The 21,509-nt window shown below is 41.7% G+C and overlaps 1 protein-coding gene across 33 annotated transcripts in view; it reads right to left on the bottom strand.

Moving 5' to 3' along the window:
* Positions 1–21,509, bottom strand: part of LOC131349460 (receptor-type tyrosine-protein phosphatase delta-like) — a 403,614-nt gene that overhangs the window by 167,512 nt on the left and 214,593 nt on the right. Inside the window, exon 1 of one of the 33 annotated variants that reach the window (XM_058385155.1) lies at positions 8,637–9,058. The exons of the other annotated variants lie outside the window; for them this stretch is intronic. The gene's annotated coding sequence lies outside the window, so the exon portion shown is untranslated. Of the gene's footprint in view, positions 1–8,636; positions 9,059–21,509 lie in introns of those variants that run through there. 33 annotated transcript variants of the gene reach the window in all.

Here is a 21,509-nt window from a genome sequence, read left to right as displayed (position 1 = left end):
TGTGCGCGCGTGTGTGTGTGTGTGTGTGTGTGTGTGTGTGTGTGTGTGCGTGTGTGTGCGCGTGTGTGTGTGTGTGTGTGTGTGTGCGTGTGTGTGTGTGTGTGTGTGAGCATATGTGTCCTTGGGGTGTATTTACTCTAGTGCTGAAGCTATTGGCCTCACAGTGTTATTCACTCTCTCAGGTCAAATGCAGGATTGTGGCACTGTCTCTCTCTCTCTCTCTCTCTCTCTCTCTCTAGCTGTATCTCTTTCTCACTAGTTCTCTCTCTCTCTCTCTCTCTCACTCTCTCTCTCTCTCTCTCTCATCCCCCTCTGTTTCTTATTTGGTAATTCACTGTGTCTCAATCTATCTAATTCCTCCATCATTCACTCCATATCTGTCAGCATCTCTCTCTCTCTCTCTAGCTGTATCTCTTTCTCTCTCTCTCTCTCTCTCTCTCTCTCTCTCTCTCTAGCTGTATCTCTTTCTCACTAGTTCTCTCTCTCTCTCTCTCTCTCTCTCTAGCTGTATCTCTTTCTCACTAGTTCTCTCTCTCTCTCTCTCTCTCTCTAGCTGTATCTCTTTCTCACTAGTTCTCTCTCTCTCTCTCTCTCTCATCCCCCTCTGTTTCTTATTTGGTAATTCACTGTGTCTCAATCTATCTAATTCCTCCATCATTCACTCCATATCCGTCAGCATCTCTCTCTCTCCCTTTCTCTCTCTCTCCCTCTCTCTCAGCAGGTAGCCTAATTGCTCTTGAAGAGGTTGTATTGACGAAAAACACTCCATTTCACGCCGTGGCCCCTGGGACACTGTACTTTCCCTCAGCAGCAGAGGCCATAAATAAAGACTTCCTGATCACACTCACACACACACAGTGACACACACACACACACTTAGGAAAAAATAGTTTTGAAACTCTCTCCGTTTCTCAGCCTCTCAATTTCCCTTTTTTCTTCCTGTTGTTCCCTCGTTCCCTGCATCTGACGTCTGGCTGCGGGACTGCGCTTCACCGGCTGTCGCACTCTAATCGAAATTCCGTCACTCATGGAGATATTGGATATCATAATTTGATGAATTTGCAGCGCCGTTTCTCCCGGACTTATTTCCTTATTCAGGCAATTATACGGCTCGGTACAGCTAAATCACTCTCACGTACACGCACGCACACACATACACACACACATACACACATACACACACACACGGAAAGAGGCCAGGTGGTACTACAATTATCATCTCAAATTGGCATTTCCTACAGGAAATCCTGCACTGGAAATGTGAGGAATTCAACACTGCTTACTTTGCAGCAAATTTGGGTGTAATAACATCTTAAATGTGTGTGTTTTTACACACTGTCAGCTTCTATTAGACAGACAGACAGACAGACAGACAGACAGACAGACAGACAGACAGACAGACAGATAGATAGATAGATAGATAGATAGATAGATAGATAGATAGATAGATAAGTGTGTATAAGCGTAGCTCAGGTACTTTTAGTGTCACTGCTGGATAGGGAAACTAATTAGTTTCCAACAAGCGAGAAGCTCCAGCGGCAGTTAGAATGTGACACTGATGAAGGGTGATGATGATTAACACACTGCATGTGCAGAAAAATGAGTTTCAGTCGCTAACACCACACAAGCGTTCACTTCTTCCTCAAACCCTGGCCAAGGATGGCCTGAAAGTCTGGCTTGGTATCTGATTTGAGGTTGGATTTTTATTGGATTCAAAACAAAATCAAGAGAGAGCTAATAAAGAAAATGGTCAGATAGGGGATGAGTATGACGTAGCAGCTGTTAATCAGTAATGTTATCAAGTTTTGGGGAAAAAAAACAGGATGTTTTATCATTAATGTTGAAACGAAGCATTCACAATGCATCATATAGCCCAGAGGGAAAATTTATCACCTCGTGACTCCGCCCCCTCTGCCCTGTACCACTCAAAGCTCCGCCTCCTCTGCCATGTACCACTAAAAGCTCCGCCTCCTCTGCCATGTACCACTCATGGCTCCGCCCCCTCTGCCATGTACTTCTTACGGCGCCACAACCTCTGCCATGTACCACTTATGACTCCACCCCCTCTGCCATGTACCACTCAAAGCTCCGCCTCCTCTGCCATGTACCTCTTTATGGCTCCATAACCTCTGCCATGAACCTCTCACGGCTCCACCCCCTCTGCCCTGTATCTCTCACGGCTCTGCTCCTCTTCCATGTACCTCTCACGGCTCCACGACCTCTGGCATGTAACACTCATGGCTCCGCCCCCTCTGCCATGTACTTCTTACGGCTCCACAACCTCTGCCATGTACCACTTATGACTCCACCCCCTCTGCCATGTACCTCTCATGGCTCTGCCCCTCTTCCATGTACCACTCACAGCTCCACCCCCTCTGCCCAGTACCTCTCACGGCTCTGCCCCCTCTGCCCTGTACCACTCATGGCTCCCTGCACCATTCACGGCTACGACCCCTCTGCTCTGTACCACTCACAGCTCCACCCCGTCTGCCATGTACCTCTCACAACTCCGCCCTCTCTGCCCAGTACCTCTCACGGCTCTGCCCCCTCTGCCCTGTACCCCTCATGGCTCCCTGCACCTTTCACGGCTCTGACCTCTCTGCTCTGTACCACTCACGGCTCCACACCCTCTGCCCGGTACCTCTCACAACTCTGCCCCCTCTGCCATGTAAATCAGCCTGCAACACAAACATGCTCCAAAATCTCCCAGCTTCATCTTTCAGCAGTTCTTAGAGCACCGACGTCCCCGTCTCTCCCCATGAACAGTTTTGCAACAAAAAAATAATCACCCTCCGTCTCTGTCTGACCTAAAATGACCAGTGCTACTACTATTCCTCTTCCTCTATCATCAGGTCATTAAAGCCAGCTCCCGTCATCGCTCCTTCCTTTTTGCTTCCATGACGGTTTTATCTCTGTTTTCCATCCGTATGAACTATTCCACTCTCGCTCAATTTGTTTGTCATTTCTTAGCTTAATCTCTCATTCTCTTCATTCTCTCCTTTTATTTTAGTCTCCATTCCTTCATTCCTGTTTCCAGCCACAAATGGCTGCAGGCGCTTGGCAGCCGTCACGCTGGTCGTAACGCGACACTGTCTGTTCCAACAGCTGATGAGAGAGAGAGTGAGAGACACAGAGAGAGAGAGAGAGAGAGAGAAAGAAAGAGAGAGAGAGAGTGAGAGTTCCTAACGTTTGTCTTCTCTCGAAACTGTCTACATTCTTTACATGATGTGAGGAAAAAAGGAGAGGTTTAAAGATTAAAACAGGAAACCTGTCTCTCTGCCACTGAGATGGAGGGATATGTTCAATAACTAATGCAGTTTAACAGAAGGGAGATGGAGAGAGAGAGAGAGAGAGAGAGAGAGAGAGAGAGAGATGGGACGATCATTTATGGCAAATAGGAGCAGTGAAGATGTAATAATCAATACAAGTGTGAACACCGACCATGGAGATGTCTATAGATCACAAAAGAGGACTAGAGGGAAGGAAAAGACGTGTGAAGGAGTTTCAGAAAGAGGAAGTAAAAAAGACTGATAGAATGATAATAATAAAAAAAACGTGATTGGATGAGAGGAGTGGGAGGAGAACGAAATGCAGGAAAGGGATTTGAAGGAAAAAGAAGGACAGACAGAGGTTTATAAAGTGAAGTAAAAGTTTTTCTTTCTTTCTGTGGTTGTTCTATTACCCTGAAATTCCACTGCAGTGAGTCGCGCTGCCACAAATACCCCACTGTTTCATTAGCATTGTGTTTGTGTCGTGTGTTCGTCTCTAGTGTCTTTAGCATTTCCCTACGATGCCGCAGTGACTCAGTCTAGGAGTGTGAGGCCGGGGTTGTGGGTTTGCAGGCGCCGCTGTGTATGTGTGTGTGTATGTGTGTGTGTGTGTGTGTGTGTGTGTGTGTGCAGTTACGGCTCGTTTTTCTAAATGACGGGTTTGTAGGGTTTGGTGTTTGTGTGGGCTGAGTCCAACTCACACTCTCACACGCTACAGGACAGAAAGTGCGACAGCCTGGGAAAAGCCTTCACACTGTGAAATTCTCTGAAAATGCTATACTTCTGCTGGAAATGCTCGGCCTTTTATTCTTCCGTTAAAAGTGACCTGGAGAGCGAACCCACATAAGCATCAAACTGAAGCCCACTCAGTACTCGAGCAACTACAGTGACAAACTGGACAGACAAAGTGGACTCACACGCGGGCGTGCCACACAATGCACTGACACACAGCGGACTGGCACGTTAACTGACACACAACAGACTGATAAACACTGGAATGATAAATACTAACCTGACACACAGTGCACTGACACACGCTGGGCTGATATACAGTGGTCTGAAACACACTAGAAGGACACACACTGGACCAACACACGCTGGGCTGACACACACTAGACTAACACACACTGGACCAACACACGCTGGACTGACACACACTAGACTAACACACACTGGACCAACACACGCTGGGCTGACACACACTAGACTAACACACACTGGACCAACACACGCTGGGCTGACACACACTAGACTAACACACACTGGACCAACACACGCTGGGCTGACACACACTAGACTAACACACTGAACTAATACACACACTAGACAAACACACACTGAACTAATACACACACTAGACTAACACACACCAGACTAACACACACTGGACTAACACACAGTAGACTGATGCACACCGGAATGTCACACATTGGGCTGACACACACTAGGCTGACACATATTGGGCTAACACACACTGGACTAACACACACTGGACTGACACACACTGGACTAACACACACTGGACTGACACACACTGGACTAACACACACTGGACTAACACATACTGGACTAACACACACTGGAGTGACACACACTGGACTAACACATACTGGAGTGACACACACTGGACTAACACATACTGGACTAACACACACTGGACTAACACATACTGGACTAACACACACTGGACTAACACACACTGGACTAACACATACTGGACTAACACACACTGGACTAACACACACTGGACCAACACACGCTGGGCTGACACACACTGGACTAACACACACTGGACCAACACACGCTGGGCTGACACACACTGGACTAACACACACTGGAGTGACACATTAGGCTAACACACATTCGGCTAACACACACTGGACTGACACACGCTGGCCTTACACGCACTGGACTGATGCACACCGGAATGTCACACATTAGGCTGACACACATTGGGCTAACACACACTGGACTAACACACACTGGACTAACACACACTGGATTAACACACACTGGACTGACACACATTGGGCTAACACACACTGGACTAACACACACTGGATTAACACACACTGGGCTGACACACACTGGGCTGACACACACTGGACTGACACACACTGGACTGACACACACTGGACTAACACACACTGGACTAACACACACGATTAACACACACGATTAACACACACTGGGCTGACACACACTGGACTGACACACACTGGACTGACACACACTGGACTAACACACACTGGATTAACACACACTGGGCTGACACACACTGGGCTGACACACACTGGACTGACACACACTGGACTGACACACACTGGACTGACACACACTGGATTAACACACACTGGGCTGACACACACTGGGCTGACACACACTGGACTGACACACACTGGACTAACACACACTGGACTAACACACACTGGACTGACACACACTGGACTGACACACACTGGACTGACACACACTGGACTAACACATACTGGACTAACACACACTGGAGTGACACACACTGGACTGACACACACTGGACTGACACACACTGGACTGACACACACTGGACTGACACACACTGGACTGACACACACCAGAATGACATAAATGGGACTGACACTAACATGACTGACACACATTTAATAGACACACTGTACTGAAACAAACTAGACTGACACACAACACACTGATACACACAGGACTTGACACACACACACACACACACTGGACCAGAATTTTTTAGGCAGAGAGAGAGAGAGAGAGAGAGACTGCTGCAGTCTATGTTCATGTCATTAGTGAGTGATGGATGGATGATTTTCTGGAACACTTGATGGAGGAGAGTATAATGAGAACAAGACTAATAATAATAATGTCCTTAAATCTTCAGGAAGAAGACTGACTGATTTATTGTGTGTGTGTGTGTATGCGGTGGGGGTGGGGGGGTTCTGGGGCTGGTTTTCAGTCTTTCTTCATACACACACATACACACACACACACACACATACACGGTTGTGACCCTGATAGGTGAATGGACAAGAGAGAAGAGGGAAAGAAAATGCACTCGGTTCCTCGCGTTCTAGACTTCAGCGAGATTGGAAATCGAAGGCGTTTCCATGGCGTTAATTGCAGCGTGTCAGAGTGAGGCGCTGAGTGCGGACTGCTCGAACCCGAGCGCCTGTAAAAGTGCACACGGCACGCAAGCCTGAGTGACCTGGAGCCAGCAGCGTGGAAGTGCTGACAAAATGCAAACTAGAGAATGCTCTACTGTTCCCTACACACACACACACACACACACACACACACACACACATTTACAGAGCACTTAGGTCTCATTTTTAACACCTCAGTGCACCAGGCAGTTATTGGCCTCTTCACAGCAGAGAAATACTGAGAGAGAGAGAGACATGATGAGACAGAAAGAGATGGGTGGAGAGAGAAAAAAAAACACAGGGGGGAGTTCTACAGCGTAGCTCCGCCCCCTCAGTGTTTCCCCACACGGGGCGCCGAACACCCGGGGACAGAACATATGGAGTTCATCCAGCATAAAGCCCCGGACCTCCATGTGCCTGTAAATCTCTCCTCTCGTCATTACTCTCTCCGTGCTGATGGATGGATAGTTACAGCAATACACATCTCACACACACACACACACACACACACACCTGACCCTTCCTTTCTCACACACATGTAACCCATCACACACACTAATGAGTGCAGTGTGAGCCAGCAGGTCAGTCGCTCAGCAGGTGCAGGTAGCGTACACAGCTGCAGAGAGCCAGCAGAGAGAGAACTCCAACATCGACACCACAGAGCAACGCTACACAACCTTCACAACCACAATCCCTCATCTGAAGGGGCATCAGGACGGACCGAGACCTCCAGCGGCCCCATGACAGCCAAGATAAAGAGTGAGACAGGTGGGAGGAAAAAGGAATGGAGTGGAGAGGAAAAAACAGAGAAGAGAGAAAGAAAGGGAAGGGAAAAGGAAAAGGAAAGGGGAAGGAAGGAAGGAAGGAAGGAAGGAAAGAAAGAAAGAAAGAAAGTAAGAAGGAAAGAAAGAAAGAAACAAAGAAAGAAAGAAAGAAAGAAAGAAAGAAAGAAAGAAAGAAAGAAAGAAAGAAAGAAAGAAAGCTATAGATGAGAGCTTATAGGCAAGAGCTTAAAAAATAAACCAGAAAGTGCAACAAATAAAATCGAAAAGAAAAAGAGGAAAGAAAAGAAAAGAAAAGAAAAGAAAAGAAAAGAAAAGAAAAGAAAAGAAAAGAAAAGAAAAGAAAAAGACTGATAAATATTTAAGTTAAATGATCGTCTATAATGAATGAATCTTCCATATTCAGGATTTCACATAACAATGAAGGACACCCAGAGAAAGAGCTCTTCTTCTCCACACACACACACACACACACACACACACACTAAACTTACAATCGGACAATCTGAAAAGCTCACACTATATTCCACACACATGCACACACACCAGTGACGGGGTGTTCGAGTGTTCGAGCGTGTGTCTATGATAACCTTCTTCAACACATTTGACCCCTGACCTCTAAACGACCGGACTGACTGATGACCATCACACTGTTCCACTCTTTACATGGATTGTAATCACACACACACACACCGTATAACACCTTGGGTAACACAAAGCAGTGTATTAATGCTCTATAACACACTGAACTAAAAGCCATAGCTTCAGAGATCGTCGCTCATCACATCCCTGACGGAAACACACACATTTATTCTTACCGAGTGTACTTGTATATCTGTAATGAGGTTCTGAACAGTGTACACTATTGCTTCATGACGCGTTATAACTACACACTGTGCAGGAAATGATACCTTCTATAGGATCTAATATAACAAAAATGTGCATTGCTATATATGAATATTATCCTATGTAATTCATCACGAACAGCAATGGTGCTTGAAAATAAGTGGACACACACACACACACACACACACACAAACACACACACACACACACCATATCACGGCGTCACAGTACAGCATCCTATAGGCTACATGTGCAGTATACCGCACAGGACCCGCACACACACACACACACACACGCGTGCGCGCGCACGCAATGTATGAAAAGCTGAATCTGTCGCGCGCAGCCTACAATCTTGCGACCACACAGCGGAGAGCGCGCGCACAAACCCTAAAAGAACCTAATCTATATACCCCTTCAAATACACACACACACACACACACACACACTCTCTCTCTCTCTCACACACACACACACACACACACACACACAGCTAAAATCCCGTTCCGCAGGCACCCACCGTGCGCCACAAACACTCCGGGAAAAATAAAAAAAGTTGCGCAAAAAAAAAAAAGAAAACCTTCGGACCTTACCGTATCCTCATCATCGTCCTGCTCCTGTCCGCGCTCGGTGACAGTCTGCTGGCCTTTTTTTTTATTTTAAAACACAAATCCACTCAGTGCGTATGAACAGCGTGCGCGTATCCAGCGCGTGTATCGTGCGCCTCGATCCGTCTCCTCTCTCCGCTCCTCTCGCGCGCTGCTCCCGTCTCCCGTCCCGAGAGTTGATTAACTTTTCGGAATTAGCTTTTTTTTCTCAATATTATTATATATTTTTTTTAAAAAAATATTTTTTTGCGTCCTTCAGCGCGCGCACACAGACAAGACAGCGACACCGGGTCGCGACACTACAGTCCCGTTTCCCCGAGCGCTTTCACGTCTTCATGATAGCGAGCGCGGAGAAAGACTGAGCGCGTGCAGTCTGCGCGATCCGAGCACAGTGGCGGAGTGTGTGTGTGTGTGCGTGCGTGTGTGTGTGTGTATGTATGTGTGTGTGTCTCTCCCTCTCTCTCACCCTCTCTGGTGGTGAGAGTCTACGATTCGGACTGCACGAGAGAGAGCGCTCGAGCCTGGGAAACCGAGGGATGGTGACGTCACTTACTGGGATTAACTTTTTTGAGAGAGAGAGAGAGAGAGAGAGAGAGAGATTTTTCATGCATTTTTAAATCTTCTTCTTCTTCCACTTCTTCTTGCAATAATAATAATAATAATAATAATAATAATAATAATAATAATAATAGAAGAAGAATACACTGAAAATGTGTTGGGACTCTGTGTGTGTGTGTGTGTGTGTATACCTGTGTCTGATCTGACACTCCTCTGTTCATACCTCCTGTCTCTAAGCCCTATGATGTGTATATGTGTGTGTGTGTGTATATGTGTGTGTGTGTGTGTATTCGCCTGTAGCAACGGTGTTCTGCTAGGATTCGCCTCAGTGGCAGCAGCCCAAAGCTGGTGTGTAACTTTTGCCCACAGGCTACAAAATTCTGTCTCAAAACATGACCGGTGCGCGCACACACACACACACACACACACACACACAGCTTGATGTGTGAGACAGCGTGTTACAGTTTGAGAAAGACCCATCATACTGCGATCACCGGTCGGGTATGCGGCTCCTGTTTCTCATTTCTACTGAACAATGAACAAACATGAGAGAGAAAAATGGGCGTGTTTACAGTTCACGCACAACACACACACACACACACACACACAATATCTTATTATCTATCTACAAACATCAACACTATATCATCATTGTTGTGTGTGTGTGTGTGTGTGTTTTCTGGCATCACCCCTGGGCCAATTGAACAGTGCTAATTGGATTTAAAGTGGTCTCCTGGGTCATCTCAGCATTTTTTTTTTTTGTGAAACTAATGATGGACTCAGCAGTCCGAACTGATTAAGAGCAGACCGAGGTGTTCATCACGCTCACTAACTCTCGACTAACTCTCACTCTACACCAGCAACCTCCATTTTATTCTCTTCTACTGCACTGTATGACACACTCCATCATACACACATCTTCAGTAGCAGCCTTAGGTGAACATTTAGATGTAGATAAACATCCATCTAGATTCTTAATACAAAACAGATAAACTGCCCCCTCATATGTGCCCAGAACTTTCCATCGAGCCATTAACGTGCACTTTAGATGAACAGATTAAAGTACCTTGTTTAGGATATAACCTGTTCGCATCACACGTACATAAAACATAAAACAAAATAATGGTAGCGTGAGCGTCGTATTCAAAACCTGAACCAGTCATTGTTGTACAAATAAACAGATGGACTAGGAAGAAAGCACTAGAGGGAGGTATGTGCAGCATGGAATATTACCAGCATTACCAGTCACAGGTGCTACATACACTTATATTGCCAAAAGTATTGGAACACCCCTCCAAATCATTGCGTTCAGGGGTTTGGGCTCAGCCCCTTAGCTCCAGTGAAAAGAACTCTTAATGCTTCAGCTTCATACCAAGACATTTTGGACAATTTCATGCTCTTTGTGGGAACATTTTTGGGGATGACCCCTTCCTGTTCCAACATGACTGTACACCAGTGACCAAAGCAAGGTCCATAAAGACATGGATGAGTGAGTTTGGTGTGGAGGAACAGAGTCACAGAGTCCTGCCCTCAACCTGATAGAACACCTTTGGGATGAATTAGAGTGGAGACCTTCTCACCTGACCTCACAAATAGAGGAATGGTCAAAAATTCCTTAACCTTGTGGAAAGCCTTCCCAGAAGAGTTGAAGCTGCAAAGGGGTGGGACAACTCCATAATTACATTCATGTGCATGTAAAGGCAGACGTCCCAAAACTTTTGCCAATATAGTTTATCATAGAGGACTGAAATTTAAATTAAAAACATCTTAAATAATAAATCTTATACTCAGAGACTAAAATCTCTACCTGTGGTAAATGCATCCAATACTACCACATCTGTAAAGATTCATATCTAAATGTCCAGTGGCTAGCTTGTGCCGTTGTCCATTTTTACCACAAAGCAATAAAGCACTGGACTGGAAAAGGAAAAAAAAAAAAACCCAGAAGCATTGCTTTATCATAATATATTAACAGGACCATTAGACCCTGATAAATATTGATGCCTTATCACTGTTGTCATCCTGAGACACCACTTTGTCCCTGTCTCTCTAGACAGTCCTCGAGCTCTGCTGTCGACTAGACTAATAGCTTTTGTAATGAGGTGCAGTTTGACTGGGATTCAATCAAATGCCTGAACTTCTGTTGCTGCATTTGGGCAGAAAGGCTGTTCATCAACCCCCCTACACACCCCCATCCCCCCCCAAAAAAAAATCCAAATGCAGCTCATTCTGTAGTCCTACTCAGGGGCTTTTAAAGAGGATGTGCCCCTGGTAGCCATTTGGAGGTTGGTTTCATATTATTATTATTATTATTATTATTATTATTATTATTATTATTATTAATATTATAAAATGATTATGAAACATCATTAGAAAATCATTATTCCGGAGAAGAAAAAAATATTGAGCTTATCTATTTAAAAAGAATATAAATCAATTTAAAATAAGAAAAATTTAAAAAGAAAAAATAAACACTTTAATACAGATTCCATGATTTAAGGTAATATACTATAGCTTGTGTATTTATATTATTATTATTATTATTATTATTATTATTATTTATTAATCTAATTCATTATTTTACTGTAAATTAATTTCTCATGAATGTATTTATTATATGATATAATTCAATTATTATTTTTTCTAATTATTATAATTCTCCTGAATATATTTATAATTATTATTTGATATAATTTAATTATTATTATTATTATTATTATTATTATTATTATTATTATTATTTATTAAATCATTATATATATTTTTTAAAATGGTAGTAAACCAACTCCATCTGTTTATAAATCTTTTTTACTGTTTGTGTGAGTGGACATACAACTGGTTTTACCTTCAGAAAATAGTGAAAATACTGGAGATAACTCTAAAAGGACTTTACCTCCAGTCCCTACAGATTCATGGATATACAGGAAAGGGTGTTGCTGTTGGTGTAGGAAAAAGCCGTGATTCACTAGGAAATCTGTTGTGGTAGCAGTGATTCATTTGGAAAACTTTCCCAGTAGCAACGAATCACTTGGAAATCTGTCTGTAAGATAGCGCTAAAGTGTGTTATGGAGGAAGGAAGTAAATAAATGGAGGAATAAATGGACAAACCAACCAAAAAACTAAAGAAAAAATAATAAATAATGAATTATAAATAAATAAATAATAATAATAATAATAATAATAATAAATAAATAAATAAATAAATAAATAAATAAATAAATAAATAAATAAATAAATAAAGACTTTCTTCTCATCCAGGATTTCTAGATCCAACACAAACCGGATTAGATCACAATTGTATTAATGTATACTTATGTTTATGTACAAATTGACAAACCTTAAATAAAAAATGAACGATAATAATAATTAATTTTTAAAAAATGAATGAATGAAGCACAATTAAAGGTTCTTCGGTGGTTCCTCTGGAGAAACCCAACACCAAATTGCTTCTCTTTCCTTTCCAGGAACAACAGTAATATAAAAAACTGAGGTCTTAAAATTCACACAGTTACATTTTCTTATATTAAACATCGAGACATTTATCTATGAAACTTTGTCCAGTGTTTCATCCCGATGTTCCTCCTGACCCGGTAACTTAAACCCGGATAACACAAACGAGACAAATCTGATCTGTGGCCTTGGTCTTGCCCGAGCGCTCTGACGGAGAACTGAAATCTGCAAGGTTGTGACCTTGGAGTGGAAAAGGAGAATGTGATTTGTGTTCTTCATTTTGTGGTGCTGAGCTGCTTGTGAGATGTAATCAGAGACTTAGCGAAAGTGGGGGTAAACCAGGCGTCGTGAAAATTAATTTCACACCGAGATTCACTCTCACCTGGATCTGTATCTCCCTAAGAGGATGAGAGAAGTTTAATATGTCGATAATGCAGAGTGCTGGAAGAATTGAGCAGTTTTATGGCTGCTGGCTGAACGGAGAGGACGGGCAGAGACACGCTCAGAGTCCCATCACCTCACAGGCATGGAAACAAATCACTCCAAACTGACAGAATTATACTGACAGATCCTGAGCCGACGTGTCGCATGTCTGCTTTCACAATCCGTCTCATTTTCCTCTCCGTGACCAGAAGGAAGCGTCTACATTCGCCAGCGTGTCGGAAGACGACGACTGTGAAAGATTTAACGGCCGCGGCTTGGCGGAAAAGAAAAGGAACGATGTTAGGCGTGGTTTGAAGGTTTTAGACGGGTTTATACAGAGAGGGCGTGATCAGAATGCTCAAGTATGGAGATGGGGATTTTTTTATCGAGAGCGAGCCAAAGATTAGATCTGACCAGAGAGAAGGGCTATGAGTTTAGAAATGAGTAAAGAGTTTGTCTCGTAAAGGGGCGGGGCTTACACTTCTAACACACAAGTGGAGGCTGAAATGGAAATGCTTTAAAATAAAAAATGGAAGGAAGAGAAGGAAGAGAAGGAAGAGAAGGAAGGAAGGAAGGAAGAAAGAAAGAAAGAAAGAAAGAAAGGAAGGAAGGAAGGAAGGAAGGAAGGAAGGAAGGAAGGAAGGAAAGGAAGGAAGGAAGGAAGGAAGGAAGGAAGGAAGGGAAGGGAAGGGAAGGAAAGGAAAGGAAAGGAAAGGAAAGGAAAGGAAAGGAAAGGAAGGAAGGAAGGAAGGAAGGAAAGAAAGAAAGAAAGAAAGAACGAAAGAAAGAAAGAAAGAAAGAAAGAACGAAAGAAAGAAAGAAAGAAAGAAAGAAAGAAAGAAAGAAAGAAAGAAAGAAAATGGAAGGGAAGTAAAGAAAGAAAGAAAGAAAAAAAGAAAGAAAGAAAGAAAGAAAGAAAGAGAAGGGAAGTAAGGTAAGAAAGAAAGAAAGAAAGAAAGAAAGAGAAGGGAAGTAAGGTAAGAAAGAAAGAAAGAAAGAAAGAAAGAAAGAAAGAAAGAAAGAAAGAAAGAAAGAAAGAAAGAAAGAAAGAAAGAAAGAAAGAAAGAAAGAAAGAAGAAACATAGAAACTAGTTAAAATGTTCACACCAAACTCATGCTTGTGTTCTTCAGCGTACTTTTCTGGATTTCTGTTTCCTCCCTGTTCCCTCTGTGTAAGAGCTCCAGGCTCAGGGTTCAAGCACAGGTGGCTAGGTTTGGAACTTGAACCTTGAACGTCTGCTTGTTGTTTTTCTCCTGAACACAATGCCCTCACTGACCTGATGAGAGAAAGCAGTCTATTTGCTTTTAACAGCAGCTCATAAGATCTCTCTCTCTATTTTCTAAGCAATATTAGAGGGTGTGTCTCTGTAGCACCCATTAAAGCTCTATTATTGGAACAGAAAAATGACTATTAAAACAATCATTAGCCAGAAGTGCTAATTAAGTGCTCGTCTGCCATGCTAACACTAATTTTTACTCAGACTAATTTCATTTTCAGATCTCGGGCTGAGTGAAAGCTGTCTCTTCATGCTAATGCTGAATAGACTCCCACTGTAAAATGTGCTTCAGCGGCGTAGTTGTTAGTAGAGGTGTGTAAAAATGCAGAAATAAGCTAGTATGCTATTAGCGTTAGTGGGATTTTACTGCAAGTCAGGAAATCTAGCCTTGGATTAAAGTAAAACCTCTTTTCAGTTCATCTATTTATTCATTTATTTATTTTAATTTATTGATTCACTTATTTCAATTAATTAATAAATCAATTTTTTTAATTATGTATTTATTTATTCATTAATTCATTTGTATTTATTTATTTACTTACTTATTTAATGTACAAGTATGAGGTCCTAGATTGACGCACATAATTTTAACCATTGTTTTTATTTATTTATTTATTTATTTATTTATTTATTTCATGTACTAGTATGAGGTCCTAGATTGACGCACATAATTTTAACTATTTATTTATTTATTTATTTATTTATTTATTTATTTATTTATTTAATGTACTAGTATGAGGTCCTAGATTGACGCACATAATTTTAACCATTGTTTTTATTTATTTATTTATTTATTTATTTATTTAATGTACTAGTATGAGGTCCTAGATTGACGCACATAATTTTAACCACTGTTTTTTAAATTTATTTATTTATTTACTTACTTATTTATTTAATGTACTAGTGTAATGTCCTAGATTGATGCACATAATTTTAACCATTGTTTTTTAAATTTATTTATTTACCTACTTATTTATTTAATGTACTAGTATGAGGTCCTAGATTGACGCACATAATTTTAACCACTGTTATTTAAATTTATTTATTTATTTATTTACTTACTTACTTATTTATTTAATGTACTAGTATGATGTCCTAGATTGATGCACATAATTTTAACCATTGTTTATTTTTTTTTATTATTTATTTTTTTTTTTCATTTAAACTTGTATAAAACATGTCTATGCATGCTTTTACTAAATGTTCTTATAGAATAAATGAAAGTTAGGTAACATAATAATAATAATAATAATAATAATAATAATAATACTGTCATAAATCAGTAATAACTGACTACTGAATTTACAGTACATCTGTCAGTTCCTACAAACCAGTACTCTCTGTATCACTGTTCTACACTTTAATGCTGATGTATGAAGAACGTCTAGTCCTGACTCAGCTGAGCGCGATGCTCGTGATGGGCTTTACTGCTTCAGGAGATCAGCAAGATACACAGGAACTTGAGCTATTCCCAGCGGTAAATGTCACGAGCAGGACTTTGTACATAAGAATAAAATGATAGATAAATCAGCATCTCGGATGAAATCCAATCCAGACTTTCTATTAATCTGTCCTGTCTTATTCTTAAAAAAAAACCAAAAAACAATCCAGTTATGTTAATCCCTACTGCTTCCCCATGAGTACATTACCTGGGCCACCTGGACGATGACGGATGGGCACACGGTGGCGGTTTCTGGCACGAGCCCGAGTCTGATATCTCTGTATGCTTCACTATGTATTTTCACACAGCTTATCATGTCAACATGTGCTTCTATCATTCAGATAACGTAACACGGTAAAGCCGGGTTCCGAGTGCTATCCATCTCCTCTTATCAAAAACATGTTAATGTCTCTCTCTCTCTCTCTCTCTCTCTCTCAGTACTATTGGGTCAAACTGCCTATTAATCTCTCAAGTGAGATAATGTATGTACTGGAAACAACATTGAGATGAAACCTTGGAGTACAAATGAAGTGTCTTTGTGTGTGCTTTAATGTGAGACGATAACGTATTGTCCGTTCTGGGTTGCCAGCTCCATCAATCGTCAATCATGGACTCAACAACAAGAACAACTACAGCAGCAGGAAACAGTTACGGTATCAGACTTAAACCCAAAGCAGAGATATACAGGGATTTTAAACATGTACTATTTAAGCTAATTCTGTTTCACGCGCAAATTTGGATCAAGCTCTTATAATAAATAGGCATTAAGTAAATAGACATTCACTATTTCTTTCGCTTCTTTCATTACACTCACATATACAAGGGATCAATAAATCCATACGACAAGCAGTCACGAGTTATAAAACTATAACGTGACTCCACCGAGTGGTCCGACGCCGCTGAAGTTCTCTCCACGGCGTGATGAAACGAAAACATAACACGATCCGCACGCCGCGGATTCGCCGATCGATCGGATGGCTGCGCCTTGAAGGGCTTCTCTGTATGCAAAACACCTCTGTCCACCTGTTCAACCCTTTGAGTGACAGTTGCTGTGGCGACAGCATCTGTCGCCGCGCAGACAAGGAGCAGTCTGCGGAACAGGAAGCTGTCGTCCAACTGGCAAGGAGACAGGAAGCAGCGTGATGTCACACAGCGAGAAATCGCCTGCGGGGACGAATGGAGGGATGCGAATGAAGGGATGGAGCATGGGGGTGTGTTCAAGACGGAAAGGAAAGAAACACCTGCTAGGTGAAATAAGTTCGGAACCGGGGACGTGTGACAGGAAGGAAGCAGAGAAGCATATAGAGTAGCTGCTAAAGCCGGTGATGTTGACTCTAACTTCCTTTAGAGGAAAATGCTAACACGTGAACTGCTAACTAGCTAGCCAAATATTCTGATGTTTAGATCACTAGCCACTACCAGTCCAGTCAAAAATCTGTCCACCCCTGCTCACAGACGTTCATAACAATTCCAAGGCATGGAATTGCGCAATGACTCCAAAGTATTTCTATTTTATTTCTTAACAGCATCAAAACACCCCTGAGGAAGTTTTACACGCTCCTAGATTCGCTTCCGCCAGATTAAGGTTTCAGCCAGGAGGCTTTAGTTAAAGTTCACAACCAGCCCGAGCATGTTTCAGCTCCTAATACGTAGAAACCGATCTGTTACGATCCGAATAACCACAAGCCGTGGATCATATATAATCAATGTAATGTGTGGGTTTAGTCCATATTCCTGCAATATGATCATGAAAGCAGGGAGTCTATTTATTTTTTTTTTTGGGCTCGGAGATTTGCCCTGTCGGTGAGTTATTGTGTGCTTCGAGGACAAACTGATAGAAGTGTCATTGTATGTGTATAAAAAAAGAAAAGAGCGGAGGAATATAATGAAGGTCTGTGGGCCGTTGTGTAGCGGCAGTGAATGTGTGCTTGCCTGTTCTGCTTTATGCTGTTTATCTCTGATTCTTTCGAGCAAAAAGCCCAGTCAGAGTGAATTTGAGCCTATTCTAAAGCGTGACAATGAACCTGTCCTCCCTCCCTCCCTCTCTCTCTCTCTCTCTCTCTCTATGCTCTTTCGGACACGCTTCCCTCCCTGCTTGGCCCTGACGCACGCGTTTACCCAGAGTTCTCTCCTCCGTGGCAGATTGATCAGCAGCATTGTGTCTCTCGCGCCATCCATTTTACACTTCACTGTCCATGAAAGACTGCTGCTACACTGATGTAGCTGAGACAGACAGAGAGAGAGAGTGAGAGAGAGAGAGTCAGAGAGAGAGAGTCAGAGAAAAAAAGAGAGAGACAGAGAGAGAGAGACAGAGGCAAAAAGGGAGAGGAAGAGGGGGAGAAGCAGAGAGAGAGAGAGAGAGAGAGAGAGTCAGAGAAAAAAGAGAGAGACAGAGGCAAAAAGGGAGAGGAAGACGGGGAGAAGCAGAGAGAGAGAGAGAGAGAGAGAGAGAGTCAGAGAAAAAGAGAGAGAGTCAGAGAGAGAGAGTCAGAGAAAAAGAGAGAGAGTCAGAGAGAGAGAGACAGAGGCAAAAAGGGAGAGGAAGAGAGAGAGAGAAGCAGACAGAGGGAGAGAGAGAGAGAGAGAGAGAGAGAAGCAAAAAGGGAGAGAGAGAAAGAGAGGGAGAGACAGAGGCAAAAAGGGAGAGGAAGAGAGAGAGAAGCAGTCAGAGAGAGAGAGAGAGAGAGAGAGAGAATGCGTTTGGCATTTTTTTAAGCGGTCAATGGTTAGCTTTGGTTTAGAAGGGGCATCTTTCCAGCTCTAAAGGGGGTGTGGCTTCAGGTGCAGGAAGAAAAGAAGAAAAAAGGATAGAGGATATTCACACATGACTACACACACACACACACACACACACACACGACACCCTGTCTTACTGTCCTTGTAAGAACCTAACACTATTAGCATCTCTGACTCTTGTTATAAGTTCTCACAGGCAGTTTATGAGACCATTATACATGTCCATTTAAGGTCCAGCTTCAACTTTCGGCCTGTTTTACTCCAAGGATATACAGTATTATTGTAGTTTAAGTGATATAATCAATAGATAAGCGCTTGCTGGGATTTGAACTGCTGAAACAACCTCACACACACACACACACACACACACACACGGAGTTTAGTGATGTTTCAGCTCTAGCTCGAGCGTCGGAGCTGACGCAGAGCTGAAGCAGATACCCATAAGGACTAATGGGAGCAGGATTGGATTCGAGGCAACTCTCAGGATTTCCTGCTGTGTGGTCGTCTCCGTCAGCAGTGTCTCCGGTCGCTCCGATATTCAGACCTGGAATGCAGATGCAGAAAGCGCCAGGCCCGCTAATTGGACGCAGAGTTACGGCTTTTATCGACCGGGTCTAATTACTGGCGTCGTTTTCATTTATGACTCTCTGCATCTGCACTCTGTTAGAGGGGAAAGTTCAGCAAAGTGTTATCTGCACATGCAGAGCTCTGCTCCGACACACACCACTGCGCCGAATAATAATAACTAGCAATACGTGTAATAAGGCTTCATACACACATTAAGTACAGCTGATTTATGTTTACTTAGATCTGCATATTTACATTAGCGCATGCTAACTTATTTCTGCTGTAGCCAACAAATTACACTTTTTAAATCATGTGTATATAAATATCTTGGATATACAGAATATCTATCGTGAATGCGTATTCGTATCGTATTTGTGTAGTAAATGCAGACAAATTCGTGGAATATTATCATCTTTTCATATTCCTTTTATTTTTTAACTTGTATAATATAAATAATATTTTTTTTAATAATAACTTTTTAACTTTTATAATGTAAAATCTAGACTCTAGGACATTTCACGATGGTTAAACTTATGTACTCAAACTTGAACCTACGACTATTCAAGACAATAAATTATTTTAAGGTTAGTTTTTTAAAAATTTGAGCTAAAATTTGAGTTAAAGTGGAGAAACTATAACTCTAAAATTTTAGTAGACAATTTAGTAATAAAAAATTTAAAAATAAAAAAAAATAAAAAAAATCAGAATAATAATTTGCCCAAAATTAGTAAATATATTACACTTTATAATATATATTTTTTAGAATATAATCTAATAATACAAAAAAAATAATAAAATAAATAAAAATAAAATTTTTCCTTTATTTAATATATTCTATTTCACCCTCATTTTTATTTATTTATTTATTTATTTATTTATTTTTTGAAGTGTATTAGGAAAGGCCGCTCGCCGTCTCCAACCGCACTGGGTCAGAGAGAACGGCTAATGTTAAAGTGGAGAAACTATAACTAAAATTTTAGCAGACAATTTAATAATAAAAAATTTAAAAATAAAAAAAATAAAAAATCAGAATAATAATTTGCCCAAAATTAGTAAATATATTACACTTTATAATATATATTTTTTAGAATATAATCTAATAATACAAAAAAAATAATAAAATAAATAAAAATAAAATTTTTCCTTTATTTAATATATTCTATTTCACCCTCATTTTTATTTATTTATTTATTTTTCGAAGTCTGTTAGGAAAGGCCGCTCGCCGTCTCCAACCGCACTGGGTCAGAGAGAACGGGTTTACTTTTCTTTAATATTATTAATAAGACGAACGTTAATGCATCCAGACATGTCTTAAATCTCTACGGTTTGTTAGTTTGCAGTCAGCCTGAGAGGGGAAGCTTTTACTTGAGGCCAGTGTTGCGTAAGTACATGCTCACCAGCCTCTCGTAGGATTACATAACCTGCTGTTTCGGAGGTAAAGGAGTGTACTGAGGTTTGGCACTCTCTCTCTTTTAACTCTGTATATAAAGAACAGCTCCAATCCAATCCGAACATCTGCACAGACTCACTTGTAGATGAACGGAGAAGCAGAACAAACAATACGTCGCTGGAGTGTGTCATGATGCCAGATCTCTTCTGTGTTTGGGAAAGGACAAGGCAAAGCAGGTTGCTGTTGTCACCTTGAACCCTTGTGACATGAGACAGTTATAACATTCTTTATCCTGCTGTAAAGCAATAGTACAATAACTGGTAATTAGAGATTACGTTATGAAGCTTGGTTTTGTCTTCGGTGTGCTTTAGGTAGTCTGATTACACCTAATTATGAGACGTCTTGGCACTCATGTCATAACTGTTAGGAGATGCGTTACATGCTCTCTCAGAGTCGCTATATTTCCTTTTAAAAATAATCAGGATGTTATTGCTAAGTCTATGACACTACATAGTGTCCGGCTTTATCGTAAGACGCTGATTCTGGTATGCAAAGTCGCTAAAAACCAAACAAAAGTGTGTGTGTGTGTGTGTGTATTTTTGATTTTTTCCTTCACAGACCAATTACACACTCGTGCTGTGCAAATGCTTCTCGAAGCCAGACCGCTCATGTGTGTTCCCTGCAGCGATTTTAAATATCATAAACCCGGGTAATGAGGACTGACTGTATAGTAATTGTTATTCATGTCCTCTTGTCGTCTGCTTGACCAGAACTCACCCTACGGCACACATGAACAGAGAGGAGGAGACAGCGGGGCTGCCGGAGCGCTCCGTTAAAAGTAAATAATGTTCCCAGGAATCATGATACACGTTTTCGGTCTCATGAACCGGCGACTGCGTGAGCGAACGAGGCAGGTATAATACCAAAACAACCCAGACACAGCAGAGTATCGTTTTAATGAACAGAGGGATGTGAGGTCAGCAGCTGGAGAAAGGGATAAGCAGGTGCAGAGACAG

This window comes from Hemibagrus wyckioides, linkage group LG29, assembly GCF_019097595.1.
Source record: "Hemibagrus wyckioides isolate EC202008001 linkage group LG29, SWU_Hwy_1.0, whole genome shotgun sequence".
Lineage (NCBI taxonomy): Eukaryota > Metazoa > Chordata > Actinopteri > Siluriformes > Bagridae > Hemibagrus > Hemibagrus wyckioides.
The sequence above is the reverse complement of the archived record's forward strand: the minus strand, read 5'-3'. Positions and strand labels throughout refer to the sequence as shown.